Source organism: Eschrichtius robustus, unplaced genomic scaffold, assembly GCF_028021215.1.
Source record: "Eschrichtius robustus isolate mEscRob2 unplaced genomic scaffold, mEscRob2.pri scaffold_26, whole genome shotgun sequence".
In the NCBI taxonomy this organism is placed as follows: Eukaryota; Metazoa; Chordata; class Mammalia; order Artiodactyla; family Eschrichtiidae; genus Eschrichtius; species Eschrichtius robustus.
In genome coordinates this window covers 4362756-4379406 of record NW_027175249.1, presented here as the reverse complement: position 1 = coordinate 4379406, position 16651 = coordinate 4362756, and positions in this window count along the sequence as shown.

Below are 16651 nucleotides of genomic sequence, written 5' to 3'. Positions count from 1 at the left end.
GACAGGGGTCATGGGGCATTGTGATGACACGGCTATGGAACATTATGATGATAAGAATTCTGGAGCATTGTGATTAAAAGGGCATGGACCATTGTGATTAGAGGGGCCAAGGAGCATTCTGATGAAAATAGCATGAAGCATTGTGATGACAAGTGTCATCTAGCATTGTCATGACAGTGGTCATGAAGCATTGTGATGAATGTGGTCATGGATCATTGTGATGACAAGTGTCGTGGAGCATTGTGATGACAGGGGTCATAGAGGATTGTGATGACACGGTTATGGAATATTGTGATGACCAGAATTCTGTAGCACTGTGATGAAAAGGGAATGGAGCATTGTGATTACAGGGGTCATGAAGCATTGTGATGACAATTATTCTAGAACATTGTGAAGACAGCGATCATGGAGCATAGTGATGAAAGGGGCCATGGAGCATTGTGATGATAGGCGTCATGGGACATTGTGTTGACAGTGGTCATGGGCATTGTTAGAAAGAGAACATGGAGCAATTTAATTTCAGGGGCCATGAAACATTGTGAATACATAGGCCATGGAGTATTCAGATGAATGTGGTCAAGGATCATTGTGACGACAAGTGTCCTGGAATATTGTGATGACACGGTTCATGGAGCACTGCGATGACAAGGGCCATGGTGAAATATGAAGACAGGTGTCATGGGGCATTGTGATGACAGTGGTCCTCTAGAATTGTGAAGAAAGATATCATGGAGCACTGGGATGACAGGGGCCATGGAGCATTGTGATGACAGGGTTCATGGGGCATTGTGATGACACGGCCATGGAACATTATGATGACAAGAATCCTGGAGCATTGTGATAAAAAGGGCATGGACCATAGTGATTAGAGGGGCCAAGGAGCATTCTGAAGAAAACGGCATGGAGCATTGTGATGACAAGGATCATGGAGCATTGTGATGACAGGGGTCATAGAGCATTGTGATGACACGGTCATGGAATATTGTGATGACAAGAATTCTGTAGCACTGTGATGAAAAGGGAATGGAGCATTGTGATTACAGGGGTCATGGAGCATTTTGATGACAATAGTTTAGAGCATTGTGAAGACAGCGATCATGGAGCATAGTGATGAAAGGGGCCATGGAGCATTGTGATGACAGGCGTCATGGGACAATGTGTTGACAGTGGTCATGGAGCATTGTTAGAAAGGGAACATGAAGCAATTTGATTTCAGGGGCCATGAAAAATTGTGAATACATAGGCTATGGAGTATTCAGATGAATGTGGTCAAGGATCATTGTGACGAAAAGTGTACTGGAATATTGTGATGACACGGTTCATGGAGCATTGTGATGACAAGGGCCATGGCGAAATGTGAAGACAGGTGTCATGGGGCATTGTGATGACAGTGGTCATCTAGAATTGTGAAGGAAGGTATCATGGAGCACTGGGATGACAGGGGCCATGGAGCATTGTGATGACAGGGGTCATGGGGCATTGTGATGACACGGCCATGGAACATTATGATGACAAGAATTCTGGAGCATTGTGATAAAAAGGGCATGGACCATTGTGATTAGAGGGGCCAAGGAGCATTCTGATGAAAACGGCATGGAGCATTGTGATGACAAGGGTCATGGAGCATTGTGATGACAGTGGTCATGAAGCATTGTGATGAATGTGGTCATGGATCATTGTGATGACAAGTGTCGTGGAGCATTGTGATGACAGGGGTCATAGAGCATTGTGATGACAAGGTTATGGAATATTTTGATGACCAGAATTCTGTAGCACTGTGATGAAAAGGGAATGGAGCATTGTGATTACAGGGGTCATGGAGCTTTGCGATGACAATTGTTCTAGAACATTGTGATGACAGGGATCATGGAGCATAGTGATGAAAGGGGCCATGGAGCATTGTGATGATAGGCTTCATGGGACATTGTGTTGACAGTGGTCATGGAGCATTGTTAGAAAGAGAACATGGAGCAATTTAATTTCAGGGGCCATGAAAAATTGTGAATACATAGGCCATGGAGTATTCAGATGAATATGTTCAAGGATCATTGTGACGAAAAGTGTCCTGGAATATTGTGATGACACGGTACATGGAGCATTGCGATGACAAGGGCCATGGCGAAATGTGAAGACAGGTGTCATGGAGCATTGTGATGACAGTGGTCATCTAGAATTGTGAAGAAAGATATCATGGAGCACTAGGATGACAGGGGCCATGGAGCATTGTGATGACAGGCGTCATGGGACATTGTGTTGACAGTGGTCATTTAGCATTGTTAGAAAGGGAATATTAAGCAATTTGATTTCAGGGGCCATGAAACATTGTGAATACATAGGCCATGGAGTATTCAGATGAATGTGGTCAAGGATCATTGTGACGAAAAGTGTCCTGGAATATTGTGATGACACGGTTCATGGAGCATTGCGATGACAAGGGCCATGGCGAAATATGAAGACAGGTGTCATGGGGCATTGTGATGACAGTGGTCCTCTAGAATTGTGAAGAAAGATATCATGGAGCACTGGGATGACAGGGGCCATGGAGCATTGTGATGACAGGGGTCATGGGGCATTGTGATGACACGGCCATGGAACATTATGATGACAAGAATTCTGGAGCATTGTGATAAAAAGGTCATGGACCATTGTGATTAGAGGGTCCAAGGAGCATTCTGATGACAACGGCATGGAGCATTGTGATGAATGTTGTCATGGACCATTGTGATGACAAGTGTCGTGGAGCATTGTGATGACAGGGGTCATAGAGCATTGTGATGACACGGTTATGTATATTGTGATGACCAGAATTCTGTAGCACTGTGATGAAAAGGGAATGGAGCATTGTGATTACAGTGGTCATGGAGCATTGCGATGACAATTGTTCTAGAACATTGTGATGACAGGGATCATGGAGCACAGTGATGAAAGGGGCCATGGAGCATTGTGATGACAGGCCTCATGGGACATTGTGTTGACAGTGGTCATGGAGCATTGTTAGAAAGAGAACATGGAGCAATTTAATTTCAGGGGCCATGAAAAATTGTGAATACATAGGCCATGGAGTATTCAGATGAATGTGGTCAAGGATCATTGTGAGGAAAAGTGTCCTGGAATATAGTGATGACACGGTACATGGAGCATTGCGATGACAAGGGCCATGGCGAAATGTGAAGACAGGTGTCATGGGGCATTGTGATGACAGTGGTCATCTAGAATTGTGAAGAAAGATATCATGGAGCACTGGGATGACAGGGGCCATGGAACATTGTGATGAGAGGGGTCATGGGGCATTGTGATGACACGGCCATGGAACATTATGATGACAAGAATTCTGGAGCATTGTGATAAAATGGGCATGGACCATTGTGATTAGAGGGGCCAAGGAACATTCTGATGACAACGGCATGGAGCGTTGTGATGACAAGTGTCATCGAGCATTGTGATGACAGTGGTCATGAAGCATTGTGATGAATATGGTCATGGATCATTGTGATGACAAGTGTCGTGGAGCATTGTGATGACAGGGGTCATAGAGCATTGTGATGACACGGTTATGGAATATTGTGATGACCAGAATTCTGTAGCACTGTGATGAAAAGGGAATGGAGCATTGTGATTACAGGGGTCATGGAGCATTTTGATGACAATAGTTTAGAGCATTGTGAAGACAGCGATCATGGAGCATAGTGGTGAAAGGGGCCATGGAGCATTGTGATGACAGGCGTCATGGGACAATGTGTTGAGAGTGGTCATGGAGCATTGTTAGAAAGGGAACATGGAGCAATTTGATTTCAGGGGCCATGAAAAATTGTGAATACATAGGCTATGGAGTATTCAGATGAATGTGGTCAAGGATCATTGTGACGAAAATTGTCCTGGAATATTGTGATGACACGGTTCATGGAGCATTGCGATGACAAGGGCCATGGCGAAATGTGAAGACAGGTGTCATGGGGCATTGTGATGACAGTGGTCATCTAGAATTGTGAAGGAAGGTATCATGGAGCACTGGGATGACAGGGGCCATGGAGCATTGTGATGACAGGGGTCATGGGGCATTGTGATGACACGGCCATGGAACATTATGATGACAAGAATTCTGGAGCATTGTGATAAAAAGGGCATGGACCATTGTGATTAGAGGGGCCAAGGAGCATTCTGATGACAACGGCATGGAGCATTGTGATGACAAGGGTCATCGAGCATTGTGATGACAAGTGTCGTGGAGCATTGTGATGACAGGGCTCATAGAGCATTGTGAAGACACGGTTATGGTATATTGTGATGACCAGAATTCTGTAGCACTGTGATGAAAGGGAATGGAGCATTGTGATTACAGGTGTCATGGAGCATTGTGATGACAATGGTTCTAGAACATTGTGATGACAGGGATCATGGAGCACTGCGATGACAAGGGCCCTGGTGAAATGTGAAGACAGGTGTCATGGGACATTGTGATGAAGTGGTCATCTAGAATTGTGAAGAAAGATATCATGGAGCACTGGGATGACAGGGGCCATGGAGCATTGTGATGACAGGCGTCATGGTACATTGTGTTGACAGTGGTCATGGAACATTGTTAGAAAGGGAACATTAAGCAATTTGATTTCAGGGGCCATGAACAATTGTGAATACATAGGCCATGGAGTATTCAGATGAATGTTGTCAAGGATCATTGTGACGAAAAGTGTACTGGAATATTGTGATGACACGGTTCATGGAGCATTGCGATGACAAGGGCCATGGCGAAATGTGAAGACAGGTGTCATGGGGCTTTGTGATGACAGTGGTCATCTAGAATTGTGAAGAAAGATATCATGGAGCACTGGGATGACAGGTGCCATGGAGCATTGTGATGACAAGGGTCATGGGGCATTGTGATGACACGGCCATGGAACATTATGACGACAAGAATTCTGGAGCATTGTGATAAAAAGGGCATGGACCATTGTGATTAGAGGGGCCAAGGAGCATTCTGATGACAACGGCATGGAGCATTGTGATGACAAGGGTCATGGAGCATTGTGATGACAGTGGTCATGAAGCATTGTGATGAATGTGGTCATGGATCATTGTGATGACAAGTGTCGTGGAGAATTGTGATGACAGGGCTCATAGAGCATTGTGATGACACGGTTATGGAATATTGTGATGATCAGAATTCTGTAGCACTGTGATGAAAAGGGAATGGAGTACTGTGATTACAGGGGTCATGGAGCATTGTGATGAGAATTGTTCTAGAACATTGTGATGACAGGGATCATGGAGCATAGTGATGAAAGGGGCAGTGGAGCATTGTGTTGACAGGCGTCATGGGACATTGTGTTGACAGTGGTCATGGAGCTTTGTTAGAAAGGGAACATGTAGCAATTTGATTTCAGGGGCCATGAAAAATTGCGAATACATACGCCATGGAGTATTCAGATGAATGTGGTCAAGGATCATTGTGACGAAAAATGTCCAGGAATATTGTGATGACACGGTTCATGGAGCATTGCGATGACAAGGGCCATGGCGAAATGTGAAGACAGGTGTCATGCGGCATTGTGATGACAGTGGTCATCTAGAATTGTGAAGAAAGATATCATGGAGCACTGGGATGACAGGGGCCATGGAGCATTGTGATGACAGGGGTCATGGGGCATTGTGATGACACGGCCATGGAACATTATGATGACAAGAATTCTGGAGCATTGTGATAAAAAGGTCATGGACCATTGTGATTAGAGGGGCCAAGGAGCATTCTGATGACAACGGCATGGAGCATTGTGATGAATGTTGTCATGGATCATTGTGATGACAACTGTCGTGGAGCATTGTGATGACAGGGGTTATAGAGCAGTGTGATGACAAGGTTATGGAATATTGTGATGACCAGAATTCTGTAGCACTGTGATGAAAAGGGAATGGAGCATTGTGATTACAGGGGTCATGGAGCATTGCGATGACAATTGTTCTAGAACATTGTGATGACAGGGATCATGGAGCACAGTGATGAAAGGGGCCATGGAGCATTGTGATGATAGGCTTCATGGGACATTGTGTTGACAGTGGTCATGGAGCATTGTTAGAAAGAGAACATGGAGCAATTTAATTTCAGGGGCCAAGAAAAATTGTGAATACATATGCCATGGAGTATTCAGATGAATATGGTCAAGGATCATTGTGAGGAAAAGTGTCCTGGAATATTGTGATGACACGGTACATGGAGCATTGCGATGACAAGGGCCATGGCGAAATGTGAAGACAGGTGTCATGGGGCATTGTGATGACAGTGGTCATCTAGAATTGTGAAGAAAGATATCATGGAGCACTGGGATGACAGGGGCCATGGAGCATTGTAATGACAGGGGTCATGGGGCATTGTGATGACACGGCTATGGAACATTATGATGATAAGAATTCTGGAGCATTGTGATTAAAAGGGCATGGACCATTGTGATTAGAGGGGCCAAGGAGCATTCTGATGAAAATAGCATGAAGCATTGTGATGACAAGTGTCATCTAGCATTGTCATGACAGTGGTCATGAAGCATTGTGATGAATGTGGTCATGGATCATTGTGATGACAAGTGTCGTGGAGCATTGTGATGACAGGGGTCATAGAGGATTGTGATGACACGGTTATGGAATATTGTGATGACCAGAATTCTGTAGCACTGTGATGAAAAGGGAATGGAGCATTGTGATTACAGGGGTCATGAAGCATTGTGATGACAATTATTCTAGAACATTGTGAAGACAGCGATCATGGAGCATAGTGATGAAAGGGGCCATGGAGCATTGTGATGATAGGCGTCATGGGACATTGTGTTGACAGTGGTCATGGGCATTGTTAGAAAGAGAACATGGAGCAATTTAATTTCAGGGGCCATGAAACATTGTGAATACATAGGCCATGGAGTATTCAGATGAATGTGGTCAAGGATCATTGTGACGACAAGTGTCCTGGAATATTGTGATGACACGGTTCATGGAGCATTGCGATGACAAGGGCCATGGTGAAATATGAAGACAGGTGTCATGGGGCATTGTGATGACAGTGGTCCTCTAGAATTGTGAAGAAAGATATCATGGAGCACTGGGATGACAGGGGCCATGGAGCATTGTGATGACAGGGTTCATGGGGCATTGTGATGACACGGCCATGGAACATTATGATGACAAGAATCCTGGAGCATTGTGATAAAAAGGGCATGGACCATAGTGATTAGAGGGGCCAAGGAGCATTCTGAAGAAAACGGCATGGAGCATTGTGATGACAAGGATCATGGAGCATTGTGATGACAGGGGTCATAGAGCATTGTGATGACACGGTCATGGAATATTGTGATGACAAGAATTCTGTAGCACTGTGATGAAAAGGGAATGGAGCATTGTGATTACAGGGGTCATGGAGCATTTTGATGACAATAGTTTAGAGCATTGTGAAGACAGCGATCATGGAGCATAGTGATGAAAGGGGCCATGGAGCATTGTGATGACAGGCGTCATGGGACAATGTGTTGACAGTGGTCATGGAGCATTGTTAGAAAGGGAACATGAAGCAATTTGATTTCAGGGGCCATGAAAAATTGTGAATACATAGGCTATGGAGTATTCAGATGAATGTGGTCAAGGATCATTGTGACGAAAACTGTACTGGAATATTGTGATGACACGGTTCATGGAGCATTGTGATGACAAGGGCCATGGCGAAATGTGAAGACAGGTGTCATGGGGCATTGTGATGACAGTGGTCATCTAGAATTGTGAAGGAAGGTATCATGGAGCACTGGGATGACAGGGGCCATGGAGCATTGTGATGACAGGGGTCATGGGGCATTGTGATGACACGGCCATGGAACATTATGATGACAAGAATTCTGGAGCATTGTGATAAAAAGGGCATGGACCATTGTGATTAGAGGGGCCAAGGAGCATTCTGATGAAAACGGCATGGAGCATTGTGATGACAAGGGTCATGGAGCATTGTGATGACAGTGGTCATGAAGCATTGTGATGAATGTGGTCATGGATCATTGTGATGACAAGTGTCGTGGAGCATTGTGATGACAGGGGTCATAGAGCATTGTGATGACAAGGTTATGGAATATTTTGATGACCAGAATTCTGTAGCACTGTGATGAAAAGGGAATGGAGCATTGTGATTACAGGGGTCATGGAGCTTTGCGATGACAATTGTTCTAGAACATTGTGATGACAGGGATCATGGAGCATAGTGATGAAAGGGGCCATGGAGCATTGTGATGATAGGCTTCATGGGACATTGTGTTGACAGTGGTCATGGAGCATTGTTAGAAAGAGAACATGGAGCAATTTAATTTCAGGGGCCATGAAAAATTGTGAATACATAGGCCATGGAGTATTCAGATGAATATGTTCAAGGATCATTGTGACGAAAAGTGTCCTGGAATATTGTGATGACACGGTACATGGAGCATTGCGATGAGAAGGGCCATGGCGAAATGTGAAGACAGGTGTCATGGAGCATTGTGATGACAGTGGTCATCTAGAATTGTGAAGAAAGATATCATGGAGCACTGGGATGACAGGGGCCATGGAGCATTGTGATGACAGGCGTCATGGGACAATGTGTTGAGAGTGGTCATGGAGCATTGTTAGAAAGGGAACATGGAGCAATTTGATTTCAGGGGCCATGAAAAATTGTGAATACATAGGCTATGGAGTATTCAGATGAATGTGGTCAAGGATCATTGTGACGAAAATTGTCCTGGAATATTGTGATGACACGGTTCATGGAGCATTGCGATGACAAGGGCCATGGCGAAATGTGAAGACAGGTGTCATGGGGCATTGTGATGACAGTGGTCATCTAGAATTGTGAAGGAAGGTATCATGGAGCACTGGGATGACAGGGGCCATGGAGCATTGTGATGACAGGGGTCATGGGGCATTGTGATGACACGGCCATGGAACATTATGATGACAAGAATTCTGGAGCATTGTGATAAAAAGGGCATGGACCATTGTGATTAGAGGGGCCAAGGAGCATTCTGATGACAACGGCATGGAGCATTGTGATGACAAGGGTCATCGAGCATTGTGATGACAAGTGTCGTGGAGCATTGTGATGACAGGGCTCATAGAGCATTGTGAAGACACGGTTATGGTATATTGTGATGACCAGAATTCTGTAGCACTGTGATGAAAGGGAATGGAGCATTGTGATTACAGGTGTCATGGAGCATTGTGATGAGAATTGTTCTAGAACATTGTGATGACAGGGATCATGGAGCATAGTGATGAAAGGGGCAGTGGAGCATTGTGTTGACAGGCGTCATGGGACATTGTGTTGACAGTGGTCATGGAGCTTTGTTAGAAAGGGAACATGTAGCAATTTGATTTCAGGGGCCATGAAAAATTGCGAATACATACGCCATGGAGTATTCAGATGAATGTGGTCAAGGATCATTGTGACGAAAAATGTCCAGGAATATTGTGATGACACGGTTCATGGAGCATTGCGATGACAAGGGCCATGGCGAAATGTGAAGACAGGTGTCATGCGGCATTGTGATGACAGTGGTCATCTAGAATTGTGAAGAAAGATATCATGGAGCACTGGGATGACAGGGGCCATGGAGCATTGTGATGACAGGGGTCATGGGGCATTGTGATGACACGGCCATGGAACATTATGATGACAAGAATTCTGGAGCATTGTGATAAAAAGGTCATGGACCATTGTGATTAGAGGGGCCAAGGAGCATTCTGATGACAACGGCATGGAGCATTGTGATGAATGTTGTCATGGATCATTGTGATGACAACTGTCGTGGAGCATTGTGATGACAGGGGTTATAGAGCAGTGTGATGACAAGGTTATGGAATATTGTGATGACCAGAATTCTGTAGCACTGTGATGAAAAGGGAATGGAGCATTGTGATTACAGGGGTCATGGAGCATTGCGATGACAATTGTTCTAGAACATTGTGATGACAGGGATCATGGAGCACAGTGATGAAAGGGGCCATGGAGCATTGTGATGATAGGCTTCATGGGACATTGTGTTGACAGTGGTCATGGAGCATTGTTAGAAAGAGAACATGGAGCAATTTAATTTCAGGGGCCAAGAAAAATTGTGAATACATATGCCATGGAGTATTCAGATGAATATGGTCAAGGATCATTGTGAGGAAAAGTGTCCTGGAATATTGTGATGACACGGTACATGGAGCATTGCGATGACAAGGGCCATGGCGAAATGTGAAGACAGGTGTCATGGGGCATTGTGATGACAGTGGTCATCTAGAATTGTGAAGAAAGATATCATGGAGCACTGGGATGACAGGGGCCATGGAGCATTGTAATGACAGGGGTCATGGGGCATTGTGATGACACGGCTATGGAACATTATGATGATAAGAATTCTGGAGCATTGTGATTAAAAGGGCATGGACCATTGTGATTAGAGGGGCCAAGGAGCATTCTGATGAAAATAGCATGAAGCATTGTGATGACAAGTGTCATCTAGCATTGTCATGACAGTGGTCATGAAGCATTGTGATGAATGTGGTCATGGATCATTGTGATGACAAGTGTCGTGGAGCATTGTGATGACAGGGGTCATAGAGGATTGTGATGACACGGTTATGGAATATTGTGATGACCAGAATTCTGTAGCACTGTGATGAAAAGGGAATGGAGCATTGTGATTACAGGGGTCATGAAGCATTGTGATGACAATTATTCTAGAACATTGTGAAGACAGCGATCATGGAGCATAGTGATGAAAGGGGCCATGGAGCATTGTGATGATAGGCGTCATGGGACATTGTGTTGACAGTGGTCATGGGCATTGTTAGAAAGAGAACATGGAGCAATTTAATTTCAGGGGCCATGAAACATTGTGAATACATAGGCCATGGAGTATTCAGATGAATGTGGTCAAGGATCATTGTGACGACAAGTGTCCTGGAATATTGTGATGACACGGTTCATGGAGCATTGCGATGACAAGGGCCATGGTGAAATATGAAGACAGGTGTCATGGGGCATTGTGATGACAGTGGTCCTCTAGAATTGTGAAGAAAGATATCATGGAGCACTGGGATGACAGGGGCCATGGAGCATTGTGATGACAGGGTTCATGGGGCATTGTGATGACACGGCCATGGAACATTATGATGACAAGAATCCTGGAGCATTGTGATAAAAAGGGCATGGACCATAGTGATTAGAGGGGCCAAGGAGCATTCTGAAGAAAACGGCATGGAGCATTGTGATGACAAGGATCATGGAGCATTGTGATGACAGGGGTCATAGAGCATTGTGATGACACGGTCATGGAATATTGTGATGACAAGAATTCTGTAGCACTGTGATGAAAAGGGAATGGAGCATTGTGATTACAGGGGTCATGGAGCATTTTGATGACAATAGTTTAGAGCATTGTGAAGACAGCGATCATGGAGCATAGTGATGAAAGGGGCCATGGAGCATTGTGATGACAGGCGTCATGGGACAATGTGTTGACAGTGGTCATGGAGCATTGTTAGAAAGGGAACATGAAGCAATTTGATTTCAGGGGCCATGAAAAATTGTGAATACATAGGCTATGGAGTATTCAGATGAATGTGGTCAAGGATCATTGTGACGAAAACTGTACTGGAATATTGTGATGACACGGTTCATGGAGCATTGTGATGACAAGGGCCATGGCGAAATGTGAAGACAGGTGTCATGGGGCATTGTGATGACAGTGGTCATCTAGAATTGTGAAGGAAGGTATCATGGAGCACTGGGATGACAGGGGCCATGGAGCATTGTGATGACAGGGGTCATGGGGCATTGTGATGACACGGCCATGGAACATTATGATGACAAGAATTCTGGAGCATTGTGATAAAAAGGGCATGGACCATTGTGATTAGAGGGGCCAAGGAGCATTCTGATGAAAACGGCATGGAGCATTGTGATGACAAGGGTCATGGAGCATTGTGATGACAGTGGTCATGAAGCATTGTGATGAATGTGGTCATGGATCATTGTGATGACAAGTGTCGTGGAGCATTGTGATGACAGGGGTCATAGAGCATTGTGATGACAAGGTTATGGAATATTTTGATGACCAGAATTCTGTAGCACTGTGATGAAAAGGGAATGGAGCATTGTGATTACAGGGGTCATGGAGCTTTGCGATGACAATTGTTCTAGAACATTGTGATGACAGGGATCATGGAGCATAGTGATGAAAGGGGCCATGGAGCATTGTGATGATAGGCTTCATGGGACATTGTGTTGACAGTGGTCATGGAGCATTGTTAGAAAGAGAACATGGAGCAATTTAATTTCAGGGGCCATGAAAAATTGTGAATACATAGGCCATGGAGTATTCAGATGAATATGTTCAAGGATCATTGTGACGAAAAGTGTCCTGGAATATTGTGATGACACGGTACATGGAGCATTGCGATGAGAAGGGCCATGGCGAAATGTGAAGACAGGTGTCATGGAGCATTGTGATGACAGTGGTCATCTAGAATTGTGAAGAAAGATATCATGGAGCACTGGGATGACAGGGGCCATGGAGCATTGTGATGACAGGCGTCATGGGACAATGTGTTGAGAGTGGTCATGGAGCATTGTTAGAAAGGGAACATGGAGCAATTTGATTTCAGGGGCCATGAAAAATTGTGAATACATAGGCTATGGAGTATTCAGATGAATGTGGTCAAGGATCATTGTGACGAAAATTGTCCTGGAATATTGTGATGACACGGTTCATGGAGCATTGCGATGACAAGGGCCATGGCGAAATGTGAAGACAGGTGTCATGGGGCATTGTGATGACAGTGGTCATCTAGAATTGTGAAGGAAGGTATCATGGAGCACTGGGATGACAGGGGCCATGGAGCATTGTGATGACAGGGGTCATGGGGCATTGTGATGACACGGCCATGGAACATTATGATGACAAGAATTCTGGAGCATTGTGATAAAAAGGGCATGGACCATTGTGATTAGAGGGGCCAAGGAGCATTCTGATGACAACGGCATGGAGCATTGTGATGACAAGGGTCATCGAGCATTGTGATGACAAGTGTCGTGGAGCATTGTGATGACAGGGCTCATAGAGCATTGTGAAGACACGGTTATGGTATATTGTGATGACCAGAATTCTGTAGCACTGTGATGAAAGGGAATGGAGCATTGTGATTACAGGTGTCATGGAGCATTGTGATGACAATGGTTCTAGAACATTGTGATGACAGGGATCATGGAGCACTGCGATGACAAGGGCCCTGGTGAAATGTGAAGACAGGTGTCATGGGACATTGTGATGAAGTGGTCATCTAGAATTGTGAAGAAAGATATCATGGAGCACTGGGATGACAGGGGCCATGGAGCATTGTGATGACAGGCGTCATGGTACATTGTGTTGACAGTGGTCATGGAACATTGTTAGAAAGGGAACATTAAGCAATTTGATTTCAGGGGCCATGAACAATTGTGAATACATAGGCCATGGAGTATTCAGATGAATGTTGTCAAGGATCATTGTGACGAAAAGTGTACTGGAATATTGTGATGACACGGTTCATGGAGCATTGCGATGACAAGGGCCATGGCGAAATGTGAAGACAGGTGTCATGGGGCTTTGTGATGACAGTGGTCATCTAGAATTGTGAAGAAAGATATCATGGAGCACTGGGATGACAGGTGCCATGGAGCATTGTGATGACAAGGGTCATGGGGCATTGTGATGACACGGCCATGGAACATTATGATGACAAGAATTCTGGAGCATTGTGATAAAAAGGGCATGGACCATTGTGATTAGAGGGGCCAAGGAGCATTCTGATGACAACGGCATGGAGCATTGTGATGACAAGGGTCATGGAGCATTGTGATGACAGTGGTCATGAAGCATTGTGATGAATGTGGTCATGGATCATTGTGATGACAAGTGTCGTGGAGAATTGTGATGACAGGGCTCATAGAGCATTGTGATGACACGGTTATGGAATATTGTGATGATCAGAATTCTGTAGCACTGTGATGAAAAGGGAATGGAGTACTGTGATTACAGGGGTCATGGAGCATTGTGATGAGAATTGTTCTAGAACATTGTGATGACAGGGATCATGGAGCATAGTGATGAAAGGGGCAGTGGAGCATTGTGTTGACAGGCGTCATGGGACATTGTGTTGACAGTGGTCATGGAGCATTGTTAGAAAGGGAACATGTAGCAATTTGATTTCAGGGGCCATGAAAAATTGCGAATACATACGCCATGGAGTATTCAGATGAATGTGGTCAAGGATCATTGTGACGAAAAATGTCCAGGAATATTGTGATGACACGGTTCATGGAGCATTGCGATGACAAGGGCCATGGCGAAATGTGAAGACAGGTGTCATGCGGCATTGTGATGACAGTGGTCATCTAGAATTGTGAAGAAAGATATCATGGAGCACTGGGATGACAGGGGCCATGGAGCATTGTGATGACAGGGGTCATGGGGCATTGTGATGACACGGCCATGGAACATTATGATGACAAGAATTCTGGAGCATTGTGATAAAAAGGTCATGGACCATTGTGATTAGAGGGGCCAAGGAGCATTCTGATGACAACGGCATGGAGCATTGTGATGAATGTTGTCATGGATCATTGTGATGACAACTGTCGTGGAGCATTGTGATGACAGGGGTTATAGAGCAGTGTGATGACAAGGTTATGGAATATTGTGATGACCAGAATTCTGTAGCACTGTGATGAAAAGGGAATGGAGCATTGTGATTACAGGGGTCATGGAGCATTGCGATGACAATTGTTCTAGAACATTGTGATGACAGGGATCATGGAGCACAGTGATGAAAGGGGCCATGGAGCATTGTGATGATAGGCTTCATGGGACATTGTGTTGACAGTGGTCATGGAGCATTGTTAGAAAGAGAACATGGAGCAATTTAATTTCAGGGGCCAAGAAAAATTGTGAATACATATGCCATGGAGTATTCAGATGAATATGGTCAAGGATCATTGTGAGGAAAAGTGTCCTGGAATATTGTGATGACACGGTACATGGAGCATTGCGATGACAAGGGCCATGGCGAAATGTGAAGACAGGTGTCATGGGGCATTGTGATGACAGTGGTCATCTAGAATTGTGAAGAAAGATATCATGGAGCACTGGGATGACAGGGGCCATGGAGCATTGTAATGACAGGGGTCATGGGGCATTGTGATGACACGGCTATGGAACATTATGATGATAAGAATTCTGGAGCATTGTGATTAAAAGGGCATGGACCATTGTGATTAGAGGGGCCAAGGAGCATTCTGATGAAAATAGCATGAAGCATTGTGATGACAAGTGTCATCTAGCATTGTCATGACAGTGGTCATGAAGCATTGTGATGAATGTGGTCATGGATCATTGTGATGACAAGTGTCGTGGAGCATTGTGATGACAGGGGTCATAGAGGATTGTGATGACACGGTTATGGAATATTGTGATGACCAGAATTCTGTAGCACTGTGATGAAAAGGGAATGGAGCATTGTGATTACAGGGGTCATGAAGCATTGTGATGACAATTATTCTAGAACATTGTGAAGACAGCGATCATGGAGCATAGTGATGAAAGGGGCCATGGAGCATTGTGATGATAGGCGTCATGGGACATTGTGTTGACAGTGGTCATGGGCATTGTTAGAAAGAGAACATGGAGCAATTTAATTTCAGGGGCCATGAAACATTGTGAATACATAGGCCATGGAGTATTCAGATGAATGTGGTCAAGGATCATTGTGACGACAAGTGTCCTGGAATATTGTGATGACACGGTTCATGGAGCATTGCGATGACAAGGGCCATGGTGAAATATGAAGACAGGTGTCATGGGGCATTGTGATGACAGTGGTCCTCTAGAATTGTGAAGAAAGATATCATGGAGCACTGGGATGACAGGGGCCATGGAGCATTGTGATGACAGGGTTCATGGGGCATTGTGATGACACGGCCATGGAACATTATGATGACAAGAATCCTGGAGCATTGTGATAAAAAGGGCATGGACCATAGTGATTAGAGGGGCCAAGGAGCATTCTGAAGAAAACGGCATGGAGCATTGTGATGACAAGGATCATGGAGCATTGTGATGACAGGGGTCATAGAGCATTGTGATGACACGGTCATGGAATATTGTGATGACAAGAATTCTGTAGCACTGTGATGAAAAGGGAATGGAGCATTGTGATTACAGGGGTCATGGAGCATTTTGATGACAATAGTTTAGAGCATTGTGAAGACAGCGATCATGGAGCATAGTGATGAAAGGGGCCATGGAGCATTGTGATGACAGGCGTCATGGGACAATGTGTTGACAGTGGTCATGGAGCATTGTTAGAAAGGGAACATGAAGCAATTTGATTTCAGGGGCCATGAAAAATTGTGAATACATAGGCTATGGAGTATTCAGATGAATGTGGTCAAGGATCATTGTGACGAAAAGTGTACTGGAATATTGTGATGACACGGTTCATGGAGCATTGTGATGACAAGGGCCATGGCGAAATGTGAAGACAGGTGTCATGGGGCATTGTGATGACAGTGGTCATCTAGAATTGTGAAGGAAGGTATCATGGAGCACTGGGATGACAGGGGCCATGGAGCATT